Source organism: Ochotona princeps, chromosome 2 (genome assembly GCF_030435755.1).
Source record: "Ochotona princeps isolate mOchPri1 chromosome 2, mOchPri1.hap1, whole genome shotgun sequence".
Taxonomy (NCBI): domain Eukaryota; kingdom Metazoa; phylum Chordata; class Mammalia; order Lagomorpha; family Ochotonidae; genus Ochotona; species Ochotona princeps.
In genome coordinates this window covers 21,373,017-21,392,082 of record NC_080833.1, presented here as the reverse complement: position 1 = coordinate 21,392,082, position 19,066 = coordinate 21,373,017, and positions in this window count along the sequence as shown.

Here is a 19,066-nt window from a genome sequence, read left to right as displayed (position 1 = left end):
GGGAGTCTCCAGAAAACACACGCCTGCCGGCTATGGAAGTGAGCAAGAGGAAAGCAGAGCTAACTGACAGAGACACAGATTTCTAAAGACCTTATTCGAGCACCTGGATCCAACTGTACCTGAAAGTTCCCCCAGACTTTTAACTTAGTGCCCCTACAGTTCCCCTTTGCCATGTCTTTCCATTGTGATCAAAGGGTCCTAATTTGCACACCATGAATCACCCCATGAATTACGGCCCCGTGCAACAGCACATCTACTGTCCCATACCCAGTCATGCAGGCGAACAGAGGTCCAAATGCAGCCATTTCTAACAACAACGATCTTCAAAGAAGAGCTATGAGCTGAGGTCGTGGGAACCAACCAGCAGGCCCCGCTCAAGATTCAATTTACAGGCTCTGAAATCATTCACGGAGGCAATTTAATTTGAGATGGCCCCAATTGCAGGCAATCTCCACAATTTCCCGGAATCGCCAGCACTCACCTCTCAAGGCCAGAGTGTGCGCGGACCGTGACAGTCGTGTTATCAGGCTTGGCAGGACACACGCTGTGGCGGCGGCGGCTGCCAGTCCGCATAGGCAGCGAGGTGGTGGAGAAGGTAATTTCCTTCCCTCTCACTTCCTAGGGAACAGCTCTCCAGTGGCTGGGGCGCTGTCTGGTGGGGCTGCAGGATCCCCAGTGCAAATGAACCCTGACAGAGCATCATTCCCCAGGACAGCAGGTGCAACATGAGGAGCGTCCTTGTTCCTGCTGCAGCATCCAATGCAGGGCAGGTGCAGGAAGCCTCCTGGTACCGGGCGATCCTTTTGCTGTTTGAGCCCAGAAGCCAGCCCTCAAAGTTCCTTCCAGGATGATCTCTGCTGCTCAGAGATGAAGGATTAGAGACCAAGGGGAAGGCAAGACCACAATCCATGAATGATCCCCTGGTCTATGTTTCCTAAAATTAGGGAAATATCCCACTCACCATGGCTCCTCAAGCCCCCACAATGCCAGCACCCAGACCAGGCTAAGTGACTGACAACATGAAGGTCTTCATTTCACAGGTGGGGAAACAGATGCCAGCATATCCCCCTGGAGCTCCCCGCAGACTGGATATTGGAACGGCCATCACCAGTAACAAAGCAAGTGTGGGGGGTAGACCATGTGTCTCTCTCTGTCCAGGACAGCCCAGTGTATGCCCACAAGCCTAGTGTTATCAGTAATGGTGTCCCCTTTCGCTTTCAGAAGCGTCTTCATTTGGACAAGGTGTGTGAGGTCCCTCCAGGGGTGTTCTCTGGACAGGAAGTGGGTGTCATCAAACATCTGAAGGCTCCCCTCTTTCATCTAAACTGCACTCAGCTAGCTTATGGAATCACTCTCAATGACCGCAGGGAGAAAGACGGCCAACACCTGCCAGACGACACAAACGTCGAAATTACCCAAGAGCCAAACTGCTCCGTGAGGGGAGAGAAGATGGTCTGAGAAGAAAGGGAAGCACAGACATTTTCAGCGCAGGAACACATGTCGCCAGAAAAGAATTAGACAGGCAGCAGACATCCGGTCAGCCTGGCCATGAAGATGCCTGGGTCCTACATCAGAGGGCCTGGGGATGAGGCCCAGCTCCAGTTCCTGTCTCCAACTCTCTGCCAAGGGAGAACCCTGGGAGGCAGTGATGGCTCACACGCTTGGGCTCCTAACATACATATGGGAGACCTGGATGAAACTCCAGCTTCTGGCTTCAGTCTGGCCCCAGCCCCAAATGGGGAGGATATCTGGGGAGGGAATCAACAGGTGGGAGATATCTCTGCCTTTCAAATAAATAAACAGAGCAAATTAAAGAAACCACAGCCGGACACATACTTAACTACATATCCAATGTAAAATCTCGAATGCCACACGTTCTGTCTTGGGGGCAAAGAATCATACTAACAATGGTGACTTTTCAACCAGATCCGCAGAGCCAGGAAACACTCAAAACACTTTGAAGCTACTGGAAGAAAAACAACTATTTATCCTGAATTCTGTATCTGGTGGAAAATTTCCCTCAGGAATGGAGGCAAAACACTGAACATCTCAGATGAAGAAAAGCTAAGAGAGTTTGCCACCAGCAAGAGCTTTTCTGAAAGGACTAAGTAAGGGAGTTCTTCTGATTAAAGGGCAGCTGTCCCGGTGGGAGACTTGGAACCTCTGAAAGGAATGAAGAGGCATCAACCTACAGAACATCTGTGCCAACATCATCAGCTGGTTTCTCCCTTTAGAGCTTTGCTAGATTCAAGGGTACTTCGACACTCATGGAAAAAAAATGAGAATTAAAAAAATTTTTTTGGTGCAGAAAAAAGTGAAATTTATACATATAAGGGATCTCCAAAAAGTTCTTGGAAATATGTATCATGAAACATGATGCATGGATTAAAAAAATTTTGAACCAAAATAAACATCTTTTAGTTCTCATCCCTTTTCCCATGAATTTTTCCAAGTGCCTTCCTTGTGTCCGTGAAAAGCAAGAAATAACAATTACCATCGGGGCTGTCCATATCGATACATATAACAAACATGACAACCGTAACACAAGTAGGAAAGCAAAAGAGGACTGGGAAATTTCAACTTTCACTTGAGGTAGTAAAATATTTCATTTTAGGTAGACTGTTAAATTTACAGATTGTTATGTAGAGATACTGTAATCGCAGAGAATACACAAACACACACATATTCAAGAAGCTATAGTAACAAGGCTAACATATCAATTTTTTTTAAAGATTTATTTATTTTATTACAAAGTCAGATATACAAAGAGGAGGAGAGACAGAGAGGAAGATCTTCCGTCCGATGATTCACTCCCCAAGTGAGCCGCAATGGCCGGTACACGCCGATCCGAAGCCGGGAACCAGGAACCTCTTCCGGGTCTCCCACACGGGTGCAGGGTCCCAATGCTTTGGGCCATCCTCGACTGCTTTCCCAGGCCACAAGCAGGGAGCTGGATGGGAAGCGGGGCTGCCAGGATTAGAACCAGCGCCCATATGGGATCCCGGGGCGTTCAAGGCGAGGACTTTAACCACTAGGCCACGCCGCCGGGCCCAACTAACATATCAATTATGTGAAATAATTGGAGCCAACTTTGAGATGCAGCAGGTTAAGCTACTGCTTGCAAAACCAGCATCCCATAATGAAAAACTGCCTGAATTCCGGCTCCGCTTCCCACCCAGCTCCCTATTAATGCACCTGGGAAAGCAGGAGGGGATAGCCCGAGCACTGGGGTCTCTGCCACCTTTGTGGGAGACCTGGATGGAATTCTAGACTCCTGGCTTTGGCGTGGATCAGCCCTTTCCCAGCCCTGGCCATTGTTGTCACTGGGAGAATGAATCAAAAGATAAAATATCTCTTTCTATCCGTGTCTCTCCATATCTCTGCCACTTTGCCATGTAAGAAAATAAAAATAAATATTTTTAGATGATAAAAAAATACCGAGGAATGGACATTTGCCCCAGCCAATCAGGATACCCACCTCCAGTCCCAGAGTGCCTGAGCTCAACACTTGGCTCCACTCCTAACTCCAGCTTCCAGTCACACAGACCTTGGGCGCAATGGTGTTGGCTCAAGTGAACTCACACCGAGTCCTCCCGCTGGGGCAGACTTCATGCGGTGTGCCTGCACCCTCTATCTGAAGCCCTGGTTGAAGTCCTAGCTCCTTTGCTTTGAATCAATTTCCTTCTAATGGGCACCAGTGGCTGCAGCAGAAGATGGCTTGAGTCGTTATTACCCACATGGGGACTCAGATTGAATTCCAGCCTCTTCAACTTAGCTGGGCCCCAGCTACTGCGGGCAATGGGGGAGGAACCAGCAGTTGAAGGATCTCTCAGTCTCTCTGCTTCTCTCTCTCTCTCTCTCTCTCTCTCTCTCATTGCATGTCTGTCTGCCTTTTAAATAAATTTTAGGAAATTGATACTAGAGGAAACGTGTGCAAAACCAAACCAGCCATAGATCCTTTGGCGATAGGGTACAGTCTGAGAAATGCATCATTAGGCAACTTCAATGTTGTGTGAACATCACGGAGTGTTTTACACAAACTGGATGGCTTCATGTTTTAGGGTGAGCACCATCGTACAGGCAGTCTGTCATCCACCTAAGCATTGTCAGGCTGCACATGGCTAATAAAATCAACCAGCTCAATAATTATATTACATGGAAACAGCCTACACATAGCAATTAAAAAAAACAGAGATTGACAGGTTGTATTTTTTTAAAGACCTGACTACTTGCTGTCAAAAAGAAATCCTCATTTTATCTAAGGGTGTGGATAGTTTAAAAAAAAAATAAAGACATAAAGATATTCCATTCATTTCGTGTTGCAGTAGAACACACATATCTTGACACCAGAGCACAGGGGTTCAAATCCCAGCACCCTTCCCAAACCCAGCTTCCTGCTAATGCGCACCTGGGAGGCCAACGGTGAGGCTTCATCAGCCGGGTCCCTGCCACCCATGTGGGAGATGTGGATGTGGGACACCTGGCTCCAGCCTGGCCCAGCACTGGCTGTTGCAGGCAGTTGAAGAATGAATCAAATCTCTCTCCCCAACTCTCTGTTTCTCTGCCTTTCAATCTATACCATAATAAAATAGAGCACAAAGATATATCTTGAAAATACTAATACGAAGAAGACCAGACTGACTATAAATAGCAGACAAAAGCAAGTTACTAGAGAGAAAAACAAGACATTTCATAATGACAAAGGGTCCATTTACCAAGAAGACAGTAATCCTAAATACATACAGAACTCACCACAGAGCTACAAAATAGATGAGGCAAAAACCTACAGAGCTAGAGAGAGAAACAAACAAATCACAGTTACAGTTGCAGACCTCACCACTCCTCTTCCTGTAATTGATAGAACAAGTGAACAAATCAGTGAAGACAGAGCTCAACAACACTACCAATCAACTTGACATAATTGTCATTTAGAGAATACTCTACCCAGCAACGGCAGAAAATGCGTGCATTTTTATATGCACACGGAGCATTCATCATGATAGACTATATCCGGGGTCATAAAACAGTGTAACAAATTGAAAAGAATTGAAATGGAAAGCCTGCTGTCGCACCGTAATGAGACTAAACGACAAATCAATAATAGAATGGGGTCTAGAGATTCCCTAACATTTGGTGGCTTAGTAACACACTTCTTAATACTCTATATATCAAAAAAAGTCTGAGTAAATCAGAAAAAATATTTAACTTAATTAAAGGTATAATTTAAATTTATAGGATGATCTACTGTTGTGCTTGTAGGAAATTTTATGTTAACTGCTTGTATTTAGGAGGAAGAGAAAGGTTCTTTGACCAATAATGTAAACCTTCACAATAAGAATGTAGAAAATCAAGAACAGAATAAACTCAAAGGAAGGAGGTAACCCAGGTAAGAGCTGAAATCAATGAAATTGAAAACAAAAATAAGGGAAAAAAAGAACTTGGCTCAGTGGAGAAGTCAATTAAATGAATAAACTTGTGCTCCAGGTGACTGGCAGAGGAGACACCATTACCAAAATCAGAAGTATTTTATGTCCACAAATGTGCCAACATACATGAAATGGATCAATTCCGTGAAAGATAAAAGCTGTTGATGCTCTCACTTGAGAAGACGTGGTGATTCAAATAACCTGCGTCGATAAAGCAGTGCTGTAATGCAGTGAGCTAAGCTGCTGCCAGCAATGCAGAAATCTCATATCACAATAGACTGAGTCCCAGCTGCTCTGCTTTCCAAACTCCAGCTCCCTTCCAGTGGACCTACGAAGGCCGCAGAAAAGCCCCCAGACGCTTGGACCCCTGGCACCCAGGTAAGAGATCTTTATGGAGTTCTAGGTTTCTAGCATTCTCTCTCTCTCTCTCTCTCTCTCTCTCTCTCTCTCTCTCTCTCCCTCTCTCTCTTCTCTCTCTCTTCTCTTTTCTTTCTCTCTTCTCTCTTTTCTCTCTTTTCTCTCTTTTTTCTCTCTCTTTTTCCTCCTCCTCCTTCTTCTCCTTCTTCTCTCTTCACTTTCAGTAAGTAAATCTTTGCTTTAAAAAGGAATTAAATTTGTAATGTAAGTTACAACCTCTCAAAACAAATTCAAACAACAGGTGGTTTCAATGGAAACTTGTACTGACTTTGGAGGAGCATAAACAGCAATTGCACAGAGTCTCTTCCAGAGCACGGAGAAGTAGTGGACACTGCCTCCCACACTTCATAAGTCAGCATGACCATGACAACAAAGCCAGATAAAGATCAGAAAAGAAACTAAGGTTGTAATACCCTTGTGAATAGAAGTTCAAAAATAGCATCAACAACAAATTATTAGCAAGTAAATTCCAAGAATATGTAATAAGACTACATCATGGTCCATTTCACCTCAATAATGTACAAACTGATTGGAATTTGAGAATCAACCAGTATAATCCATCACATCAACAGACCAATGAAGAAAATAACATATCATGGTATCAATAAATACAGAAAATACATTTAACACAGTCCAATGCCTGCTTGTAAGATATGAGCGAATAAGTTCTTTCATCAAACTGGGACTAGAAAAGGAACGTCTCTATTCTGGTAAACTTTATAGTCCACAGCAAGTTCATAGCTAACATCATACTGACAGTGAAACATGGAAAGCATCTCTAAGCTAATGAACAAGCCAAAGATATTTGCTTTCACTACTCTTATTCATCATGGTCCTAACAACTCCAGACAGTGCAATAAGGCAAATTAAAACACAATTGAAGAATTTAGACTGAAAAGAAGTAAATAAAGCTAGGCTCGGCACCATGGCCTAGCAGCCCAAGTCCTCACCTTGAACGCCCCGGGATCCCATATGGATGCTGGTTCTAAACCCGGCGGCTCCACTTCGCATCCAGCTCCCTGCTTGTGGCCTGGGAAAGCAGTTGAGGACAGCCCAAAGCCTTGGGACCCTCCTGGTTCCTGGCTTCAGATCGGCTCGGCTCCAGCTGTTGTGGCTGCTTGGGGAGTGAATCATCAGACAGAAGATCTTCCTCTCTGTCTCTCCTCCTCTTTGTATATCTGACTTTGTAATAAAAATAAATAAATCTTTTTTAAAAAAAAGAAGTAAATAAAACTGCTCCTATTGGCAGGTGACGTGGTCATAGATGATGAAAACCCTGAAGAATCTACAAAAATAGCTCCTAGAACTGAGAAGTTGCACCAAGTTCATAGGATACAAAACCCCCTATGCACTGCAATGAACACCTATATATCAAACAATTTAAAACAGACCCATTTACAATAGTTCCAAAAGTAGATATTCTTAGGTATAAAACTGACAGACTATACACCAGACCTATATGCCTAAAATTACTTCCCCGTCCCCCCCCCAAAAAAAAAAACTGATGAAGGAAATTAAAGAACATCTAAACAAATGGAACATACCGTATTCATTGATTAGAAGACTCAGTAGTATTAATCAGTGTTATGGGTTGAGTAGAAATTGTCTCTCCAAAACTCATGCTGATGTGTTAGGGTTCGTGGTTGCTGGATTAAGAGAGGAGACTGGGGGCCCAGCGCAGTAGCCTAGTGGCTGAAATCCTTGACTTGCATGCCCCAGGATCCCATATGGGCACCGGTTCTAATCCCGGCAGCCCCTCTTCGCATCCAGCTCCCTGCTTGTGGCTTGAGAAAGCAGTCGAGGACAGCCCAAAACATTGGGACCCTGCATCCGCGTGGGAGACACGGCAGAGGTTCCTGGTTCCTGGCTTCAAATCAGCTCAGCTCCAGCTGTTGTGGCCGCTTGGAGAGTGAATCAGCAGACAAAAGATCTTCCTCTGTGTCTCTCCTCCTCTCTGTGTATCTGCCTTGCCAATAAAAATAAATTTTTTAAATAAGAGAGGAGACTGGATCTAATTATGACATCTGGAGGGAGGTCTTAAAGTCACTCTCAGAGTAATTCCCACCAGATGGTTGGCTATTTGAGCTCGATCTGCTGAGGGTCTCTGTGTGTTTCCTGGCCCACCTTGTGGTCACCCCTCTGCACCTGCCACAAGCTTCCATCAGACACCACACCTATGGGGCCACCTGATCCTGAACTGCACCCTCCAAGTTGGAAGCTGAAATCAACCTTTTCTCCTCTACGAACAGCTGCTAATTCTCCCCAAACTGATTTATAGATTTAACACAATCACAAGGGAGGTGGAAAAACATTTCAAGACTTTTCAACTGCCAAGTAAGAGAGATGACCAGCTTCAATCCCTGTGTTTCCAAAGGTTTTTTTCCTACCATTGAGTCCTAGACTTCCCAAAGTGGAAGGTCGGGGAATGAGAGGTAAAGGCGGGGCTGAAACCATCGAGTCTGGCAGAACGAAAGTCATTGGAATACTGGCTTGTCTTTAAAGTCCCTGTGATCCTGGGACATACCTATCTTGATTCTACTACAGCACATTTTGTATTCACCCTGGGGGAGGGGAATATTTGCATCTGTCATAATACAGACCACCCCAAGTGAACCTGCCCTGGACTAAGAATCCGGACTCGAATGTCTACTATCCCTGGCAGTGGAAGGAGAATGTGCCAGCGGCCTGTTGGATGATCCAGCAGGTGCACAGATCTAGGAGTTCAGTGTAGAAAACTATTGAAAACACTCTGGACTCCGACACCTCCACGTTAAGACAGGCTGAGCAAGGCAAGGGGACCTCTCCAGACTCACCCGGAGATGTGGCAGCTGAATCCAGCCCACAGCCTCATCTTCCCTCCTTGAAGTCTGGCCCTGGGCCTCAGTGGCCTCACTGGTGCTGACCAGAGGTGGAGATTAGGAGCTCTGCTCTCCCGGGACTGGCAGGTCAGCAGTGGGAGAGAGGGCAAAGCCAGCTCCCTGGGACCTGCTTGGCTGTCTCCCTGCTGTGTGACCTCAGCCACTGACAACTTCAAGGAGCATGGGTCTCACCAGCTCTGAGACAGGGATGTGACGTAAGGCAAGGACCATGGGAGATGAGGCAGGTGCTACCAAGTGGCCACTCTGTACAGCTCACTGTGCATTTCATGTTCTCAGCCCTTTTTGGAAAGCAGATGCAGGCTGGTGGAGGCCAGGTCTGAGTTTCCAGCCACTGGATTGGGAACCACAGTTTTAACAGGAGGGGCTGCCTCCGAGCTGAGCCCTGAAGCACACTTGGCAAGAACAAGAGATTGTGGGTGCCAAAGGCACAGCAGGCAGGAAAAGTCTTACGCTTGAGCTTGGCAGAAAACCTGCCAAGGTGCCAGCGTGAGCCAGTGCGGGGTCAGCATTTTCTCGAGCAGACCTGGCTTTCCTCCGGAGCGGTCACAGTCTCACATGGGGAAACTGACGCTCAAAGAAACAGGTGTGGAACTTCAGCTTGGGCCTGTTAGCTTCTCAACCACAGCCCTTTGATCAGAAATCTGGGTCTCTCTCCCTTCTCCCAGAAGTTGCAGCACAATCCTGCTCCCCACTGGCACTTGTTTGGTGCCCACAACTCATAAAAACCTGGAAACCTCACAGAAATCTGGATCTCAGATTTCTCCAAAAAAAAAAAAAATCAGAAAGTGGGGACCCTGCATTCTGAAAGCACTATGTAGCAATAGGTCCCAGGAGCCAAGTTCATCTTCAAGAACAGCACAGGTGCAGGGCAAGCTGGGCTAAATCAGAGCCGTGAGATGCCAGGGTAGCACCTGTGTGATGATGTCACCTTGTGATGTGATGTGTCCCCTGACCAAATCTGATGAAGAGGCTTGGTGGGACCCAGCTCACAGCAAGAGCGGTCTCTATGTTGTTTTGTTGCCGCCTCATCCTGCTATCCCTGTCCCCAGCTTACTCTTTATGGGGCCTGCCCACTGCCATCCACCTGGAGCATAAAGTCCATACATTTCCAGGGCCAATTCCCAGCCCAGCATGAGGAAGACTTGGGCTGGAACAGGCATGACTCAGGGTCTAAAGTATGCAGGCTAGCATGTTCTCCAGGTGAGGGCCATGTTAGTTTCTGCCCCCCGCCCCGCCCCCGCCAGTCTGTGTATCTCAAACTGCTCTTCTCCCCCGCCCTGACATCTCAGGCCTCTCCCCACAGGTGGCATGGGGCCTACAGGGCAGGAAGGGGACCCCAGAGGGCCCACTTGTATCCTGAAGCGGCATCACAAATCCTTGAGGGCCCCCCAGTGCTCCCCACAGTTGATGTCCTGCAGACCAGGAGGACAAGGACCCGGGCGGCCATCTGTCACCACCAACAGAATGATGGGAACAGCCCATCCTCTCCCATGGTCCCTGTGCATGGCACCAAGCAGGGGACCTGGGCCAACTCGGAGAGAGAAGATTGATTTTCAGATTATCTCCCAATCCATCATTGTCAAGGAAGAAAAAAGACCTAAACAATCACGAAATTAAGTCAAATGAGTTTCTGGATGCTCAATAGCTTCTCGTGCAACGGCAGACTCCATCCCTCAGCCCTGGGGAGGGGCTGATGAATGAGCCGCCTGCTGCTTCAGCCGCTGCTCCCTCCTCCTGAGATTGTGCCCATACTGTGTGCTCCGCCCCTGCTGAGCGCCCAGAACCCAAGGAGGAGGAGGAGCGCCACCCCCTTCCTCCTGAAGCCCCTGCCCAGGGAGTTGTTTCTCAGGAGTTGGGGCTGTGTGGGTTGGGACGGAGTGTGGGGGCGAGGGGTTGCACAGGGCTCCAAGGGAGCAGGCACAAGGGGAGGGGGACTTCCTGGAGGAGGAGCCTAAGCCCTGCAGCTGGAGGACCAGCGGGCAGGGCTGAGGCTGGGATGGTTCCAGTAGAGCTCTGGAGAGCACGCTGCCGGGACTTCCTGCTGAGAGCACCCAGAAGATGGCTCCAGGCTTAGAGACAGAGACGTGATCCTGAGGAAGCTTCTCCCTCCCCCAGAACTCCCCCGCCCCCGCCGCCCTGTCACGGTGCAGAGGAGGCTGTGGGGGACAATGAGCGCCTTACTCCACCCTCCTCACCTTCCAATGCGTGGTGTAATCTCTTCTCCTAGTGGGTTTGTTGTTTGCTAATGTGAGCGAGCGCGCGCGCGCGCACACACACACACACACACACACACACTCGACAGCACATGCACCAGGGGATAGACTGGCCTGTCCTTCTGAGGCATCAGCAACACCTATCTGTAATCCATGCATGTTTGTTGAGTGAATGACTGACCATCAACCTTGTCACCATCCTGGTCACTCATGAGGAGGAAACAGCCAGCTGCCTCAGGACTGCTGTGTCTCCCAGGGAACACCTCTGCAGAGGATCCAGCTGACCACGGACAGGCTGGCACTATGCCATGTACATCCAGGACACTCAGTCTCCCATCTGAGCAGTGCAGCCTGGGACATTACACTAGTCCCCCAGGATCCCTAGGCTGCCTGTAGCCAACACCTCAACAGTGCCTTCACTACTGACCTAGGCAAATCTGTCTTCCCAAACAGTGCTGGGACCAGGAGGCTCGCAAGGTGCTGGCAGGTGCAGGCCACCATGGTAGGTGGGAGCTGTAGCAGGGCTGGAAGCTTACAGGTGCTGAAGAGCCCCAGGGAGAAGATTTCTGGCGGGAGAAGGAAGAGCAGGATCTCCCAAGAAAGCCTCAGGGCAGTGGGTGAGGGCAGTGTACAGCGGGCCTGGGCTGGGCAGCAAGTCCCTGCCCCTTGGTCACTGCAGCTGCTGTGTGCCAGCACCCTCCGCAGCCCTCTCCAAGTGGAGACCCTCTGCCGTGACTATCTTCACTGCTCCATGTGAAACTGAATTCCCAGCAGAGAGGCAGGAGGCGGAGGGAGAGATGAACACTCAGGGGCCTGACTGCCTCCCAAGATTTTGCCCCAGAAATGAACCAGCTCAATGGCAGTTGCTATCAAGCATTTGTGACCTCAGTTTCCCTCTTCTGTAAAATGGTACCATCGTATGGATATTCTTTGTCTTGCAATGAAATCGCCTCTTGATAACCCTGGTCCAGCCTTGGCAATTGCAACCATCTGAGATAAGCACCAGGGACGGATAATCTGTGTGTGTGTATGCGCGTGCCCATGTGCGTCAGCAGCCAACAGAGAGCCAGGCAGCTCTGCCACATGCTCCTTCACTCCCCTGCCTCCGTTCTGCCACCCCAAGACTGGGCAGGAGAGAGAGCGTGCGCACACTCGGGCTGCAGGGCTTGGAAATGGGCTGGGCCTGCCATTGAGCCACACTCTGCCTTTGCGGCGGAGAGTTCCCACACAACATGCTCTATTTCCCATGCAGCATGTATTCACTATTACACAGGATAAATTACTTCCGGGGGCCCAGGGCTAGGCATGTCCATGTACATATCAACCAGCACAGTCCAGAAGCAAAACGGTTCCATGACCCCAAGACAGCCGCTCCTCCATCCCGCAGCCTCCTCCATCCCAGTCCCAGGGAGCACGAATCTACTCTCACTCCAGTTTTGCCTTTGGTTTTTTAAGAGCCTTGTATTAAAGAAAATCGTACAGGAAATAATATTTTGAAACTGGTTCTCTTGTTCAGCAAAGCATTTCTGAGATTCGTCTAAGTTGTCACACATTCTAGAGTGTGTTCCCGACTAGTACGCTGTTAGAGCAATATTTGTTTATCCATTCTGACAGACGCCGAGATCCAAGGACACTCGAGGAGATTTCCGATGATTTTGAGTAGAGCTGCTGTAAAAGGCCTCATGCGGGAACATAATTGCCAGGTCCTAGTGTCTTTCACTTCCTAAGAAACCAGCACAGCTTTTCCCAGAGAGGCCACTGCGTGCTGCCCTGCCCCCAGCAAGCAGTGACAGCTGTCCACGCCCCCTCGCCAGGTGCTTCACGCCCCTGACAGCACTGGTTATTGTCAGCATTTCTTATTTCAGCATCCTAACAGGTGTGCCGTGGCAGCCCAAGGATGCTGTCATTGGCATCTCCCTGGTGGCTAATTGCTTGGAGGATCTTTTCAGGAGCTTCTTTGCCACTTGTAAGCTGTCCAGGTCTCCCATCTATTTGCTAATGATGTTTTCTTATTGTCGAGTCTGGAAAGTGTCCTCTATATTTTAGACACAAGTCTTTCGTTAGACTCCAGACTTGAAGATTGATTTATTTATGGAATGGCAGAGGTACATAGAGAGAGACAGAAAGAAACAGACAGAGGAGAGAAAGAAATCTTCGGGTTGCTGGTTCACTCCCCCAAATGGCCACAACAGCCAGCATAATGCCAGACTGAAGCCAGGAGCCTGGAGCTTCATCTGGGTCACCCACATGGGCGACAAGGGCCTAAGCACTTGGGTCATCTTTCACGGAGTTCCCAGGCACATTCACAGGTAGCTGGATCAGAAGCGGGGAAGCTGGAACTTGAGCCAGCACCCAGAGAAGATGCCAGTATTACAGGTGGTGGCTTCACTCACTGTATCACCACACCACGCCCTTATGGCTTATCCGCAATAGTAGTTTTCTGTATCGCAAAAAAAAAAAAAAAAAAAAAAAAAGTTTCTAGTTCTGTCATATGATTCATCCATATTTTGGCTTTATTTTTCAGGTCATGCTTCTGATGTCACATGTAAAAATACTTTGCCTAAACCCAAGTCATCAAGAGCAGAGACAGACAGACGGGACGTGAAGGCTAGATTGGACCCAGGGCTCGTTTTTGTGCTTCCATGAGCTAAAAATTATTTTGAAATTACAGTGGGGAACACAATGCCATCTCTGCTAATGACAACTCGAGGGCCTGTCCCAGTCCCAGGTGCAGAATCTAGTGGAATCAAGTCTGAAGGTGACAGCACGTGGAGATGTAATTAGGGAAAGTTAGTAATTGGTGGATGGGCACTGGGCACAGCAGTTAGATGCCACTTGGGGTGCCCTCCGCTTCGTCCTACAGCTGCATGTGAGTCCTGACTCTGCTCAGTGCCATTTTCTCACTAATGTACATTCTAAATGACAGCAGGTGGTGGCTCAAGTGATCGAGTTTCTGCCATCCATATGGGAGACCCAGATTGTGCTCGAGGCTTCCAGCTCCAGCCTAGCCCAGGCCTGGCTGCCGTGGACATTTGGGGAGTGAACCAGGGAATGGAAGATTTTCTCTCTTTCTCTCTCTCTCTCTCTCTACTTCAAATGAATAAATAAATACATTAAAGGAATTTATTTCTATGTGAAAGATTTACAGAGAGAAGAGACAGGAAGATCTTCCAACTGCTGCTTCACTCCACAGTGGCCAGATCAGAACCAATCCAAAGCCAGGAGCCAGGAGCTTCTTCTGGGTTTCCCATGTAGGTGCAGGGTCCCAAGACTTTGGGTCATCCTCCACTGCTTTCCCAGGCCACAAGCAGGGAGCTGGATGGGAAATGGAGCAGCCGGGACACGAACCAGCACCCATGGGATGCCAATGCTTGCAAGAAGAGGATTTAGCCATTGAGCCACCATGCCAGGGCCAAAGCATCAAGTTTTAAAGAAAGAACAGTTGCCTAGTAATGGGATAGATCCATAAGGAGAGAAGGATCCACTAGACAGGAGCTAACAAGGAGAAGCCAAGGAAGAAGCTCACAGCAGGGCCCTACGCGCATGGTGCTGTGACGCAGACTTGCTGGACAGGAGGCGGCAGTGGCCACTGAGTGGTGAGCATGTGGACTGAGATGCTCCAGGCTGGGGCTGGCGAGCAGGAGGCAACCCCCCAGGTGCCACATGCTGCTGTCTGGGTTCTGTCCCAGGGCACCCAAGGGTACCTACCAGCAAAGCCTTCTCCTCTGCAAGCTGGGAGAGAATCCAGCCCCTGGGGGGGCGGGATGTGCGGCTTTGGACACATGGGGCTCTCCCAAGCACATTGAAGGGTCCCCAGGACTCAGTAAACGTGAGCTGTCACTGGGGTGATTATTAATGCCGTCGCCATCTTCCTCATCGCCACTGGAGCTGTCATCCTCGTGGGCAGAAAAATGATGGGGGAGAACAGGGCTAAGGCCCATCCCTCCACCCAGTGTTCTCTGCGCTGCCTCAGAAAGCTACCCCCACTCCCAGATATCATGCAGAGAACAGCCCCAGGAAACACCCAGCCCAGGGTCGCCCGGATGGGGGTGGGGCTCATCCAGGGAGTCAGGAAGCCTGAAGACCCAATGGCCCCAGAAAGGCAAGTCCCTGTGATTGAGAGCCACCAGGCCCTACCACGTGACAGAAAGTCCCGGGTTTGGTGGCATCCGGGAGGTGGGAGACAGCTCTGGCTGAGGCCCAGCTCTCAGGTATCAAAAACTCCTTGTCTTGCTCTTCTCGGAAACCATCCAATCACCCACCCAGTGCTTTCCCCGCTTCCAGAAGTGACCCTGGGCAGGGACAGGCTTCCTTCCTTCCTTGTCCCTGGCCAGTTCCCTGGAGACCCCTCCTCCTTGCTGCAATGAAAACCTGGAGGTGACATTCTATCTGTCAGGAGCTGGAGGGGCAAGGAGGTCCCAGACGCTCAGGAAGGTCTAGGTTCCCCAGCGAGGGAGCGAGGTGGTGTCCACTCCCACCTCAGCCTCAATTTTCCTGACTGTAAATGGGAACAACAGCCCAACTCAAAGGCCCATGGGAGAGCAAGAAATTTGGCCACGTGGCAGGGTTTAGACCACGCTTGCTGCTGGTGGGAAACTGTGATGGACCCCAGGAGGGTGGCCACTCACTGCCAGGCAGTGGGTGGGAACAAGACAACAGACCTTTGGCACACAGCAACTTTGAAGCCAGCCCGCCCTGCCAGGCTCCTGCAGGGACCCTCCGCTGGGCACTGGCTCTCGGCCCCTCCTCCCCACACCCAGTGGCTGCTCCACCGCTGTACCTGGGCCAGAGCGAAATGGAGACCTGGAGCCCTGCCAGCACCGAACCGCTGGGCATCTGGGCAGCACACCAAGAGCCAGCAGGAAAGCTAGGGGAGAAAGAGAGAAAGACAGAGAGACAGAGCGCACGCCTGGGGCAACTCTCGGAGCCCCAATGCCTCATCTAGGGCACAGGCTGGCATTCCCAACTCTGCCCTCTTCAGAAGCAGAGGAGAGAGATCAGACCCCGACGGAGCAGCTTCACCTTATCCCCACCTCCTGGAACTGCCCCATGGTCCTCTATCTGTGGGCAGAGCTGAGCCCCAGGCCAGCTCCAGGCTGTCCTCTCTGGGCTGCTCCTGGTCGCTGCCCTCCACCCCCACCCTGCCCTGTTCAGCCTTCATGACTTGATGCATTCTTGAAGCTCAGGGATTGGGCAACAGCAGCCAACAGTGGCTCTCCTGTCACTCACATGCCCCGGGGAAAGGTTTGTGTTTGGTCAGTCAGCTGGGGGAAGGGGACAGTGTCCACAGGGCCTGGGACCATGTGACACCTCTGCCACCCCATCCAGAAAAGCAGAGCTGCTTGCAGCTCTTCATGCCTCGGTCAACACGTGGTTGCTTCCCTCATCACAATGCCCCTGAACTCTCTTGGGAGAGGTAGACTAAAGTGAGGACCCTAGGGACTCAGGCCTGTGGCCTGGATGGCTCCCAGGACGGAGCTGTGTGTAGGCCAGGGTTGCTCTCAGAGCAGGAGCCCCCATCCCTATCCCAGGGGTCGCAGAGGTCGGGGGATGGCCTTGAACTGCAGGGTCCGCTTGCACAGGGATGTGGTCGTAAAGCAGAGTACTGCCACACATGCAGACATGCAAGGTTGTGCAGAAACAGCAGCACAGACTCTTCTGAGCACACAGCAGGTGCAGAAAGAAGTTGACATTCTCAAGGGTGTGAGTCAGGGTAAGTGCAGGGCCACCTGCAAGAACCCTGGGCTCCAGCCACTGTGGTTCCCCACCCCTTCTCCCAGCCATATTCTGCCCACAGCCCCAGGGGAGCAGTTATCCAGAGCTCACCAGGTCAGTAAGCAAGGACCTCTCCCCCACATAACCCCAAAAGTGCCATGGACCCTCGTGACACAGGACTCTGGACATAGAGCCTGTGGGGGCACTGCCTGCATGCCCGGCAGTGAACAGCTCTCCTGTCCAGAATGGCCCCCTCTGGCCCCAGGAGTCCTGGCTTCTCCACCTGCTATTCGCTATACCCAACTCTATGTTATATGCTGCACCCCACACTATGTCTGAGCACTCAGTTATACAGACACTGACCTGATCTTTACAACAGCTCTTTTTTCCTGATGAGGAAACTGATTCAGAGAGGGTGAAGGTCTGGTCCAAGGCCACACAGCAAGAAGCAGTAACTCCGGCTCTGCGTGCAGTGTTCTTCCCACTATACCGCACAAGGGGACTCGGCTCCCCTGGGACTGACAACCGGCTCCTTACTTGATGGTCAGCTAACAGCCACATGCCCACCCACTCACCTGCCTGTGCAAAATCAGATTAGGCCTTCCCTCCTGGGCCTCCCAGATCCCATGTTAGTACTCTCAACCAAGATGGGGAAGACGAAAACCTGAGAGAGTGAGAAATGAGAAAGGCCAAGGACTGCTGGAGAGGTGGGAACCGCAGGGCCACTGTTGAATAGGTGAAGCCACTGCGTGTGATGTCAGCATCCCATATCAGAGTGAGCATTGGAGTCCTGGCTGCTCCACTTTCCATCCAGCTCCTTGCTAATGCATCTGGAAAAAAACAGCAGAAGATGGCCCGAGTGCTTGGGCCCCTGCACCCATGTGCCCCAGACCTGAGCCAAGCAGTCATGTGCATAGTAAATCAATGCATGGAAGGTTTCTCTCACTCTCTCTGTCACTCTGCATTTTAAATTATAAAATGAACCTTAAAAAATATAAATAGGAGCAGACACTGATGTGAGCTCCATGCCCTGAAGTGCCACACGTACACACACACAAGCATGCACACGTGCACACACACCCCACAGAGAAGCTCACACTCAAGGGAAGATGAGAGAATATGCATGACCAAGAATGGGGGGAACGGAGCACGGAAGGAAAAATCAGACTCATGCTGGGAAGGAAAAACAAAGCACATGAACTACCCAGAGGGAGAGAACAAGAAAAATATAAACAGATTGAAAGATGGAAAAACACACATATGGGGTCTTCCAAAAGTTTATGGAAATGTAATTTATGCAAAAACCATGCATGGATTTCAAACATGTTTTTGCACCAAAATAAACTTTTTTGAAGTACCCTTGCATACACAAAGAGCAAGTCACACACACACACACACACACACACATACAAAGAAGGCATCACTTGTGCTAGGGCGCCAATTAGCAGAGGGGCCCTGAGGGAAGGCGACAGGACACGCAGGGACAGACAGAGGGAGACAGGAGGGGACAGAGAGGCTTCACAGGTGGAAGGATAGGAAGCAGGAGCAAGACATGGCGGGTAGTGGGGTGAGGAAGACAGGGAGCAGGTGCAATGGGGAGTGGCGAAGCCCAGCTGGGGGCGGGGTGGGGGAGGGATGGGGGAGGGTGACTGTGCACAGCTGGCCCAAAGCAAGAGGGACTAAAGCTTTAGCAGCACCAACTGGGGAGTCCTACAGTCCCCCTCCCCTACCCACCTCCACCCCACCACTCTCTGTCTGCCTGGGCTCCCAGAGACCACGAGGAATAAGAGTGAGGCCAGTTCATCATTCCAGCTGCAGATCCTTGCCGACAGAGGGCACTTGGTCAGTCTCCAATGGAGCTGTTTCCTCTCTCTGCCTCGGGTGGAGCTGTCTTCCCTTTGTCTTCACTGTGAGCCACACGCTTAGACAGAAGGAGAGCTGCCCTGCACAGGCTCACCAAGCACAGGCCAGAGTCACTGGGCTCCCTCTTCTGATGCCTCGCACCAGGAGCTGCAAGTGGCCAGGTGTCTGCTGGCTGCCCACCAGGGACCACATGCAGCCCCTCCCTGGGGAGCTCCCATGTGGGAGGCAGACAGTCCTGGGTTCAAATACCTCTTACCCTGTGAGGAGTCTCCTGACCTGTCAGCCTCACCATTCACCTCTGGGAAATGGGCTAATCATGTTTACTTCACAGCTTGATGAGAAAATCAAAAGCAGGTGGGGGAGGAAAAAGCACGATGGCTCAGTGGCTAAATCCTCCCATATGGCCGCCACTTCGTATCCCGGCTGCTCCACTTCCCGTCCAGCTCCCTGCTTATAGCCTGGAAAAGCAGTCAAAGATGGCCCAAGGTCTTGGGACTCTGCACTCGCATGGGAGACCGGGAAGAAGTTTCTGGCTCCTGGCTTTGGAATGGCT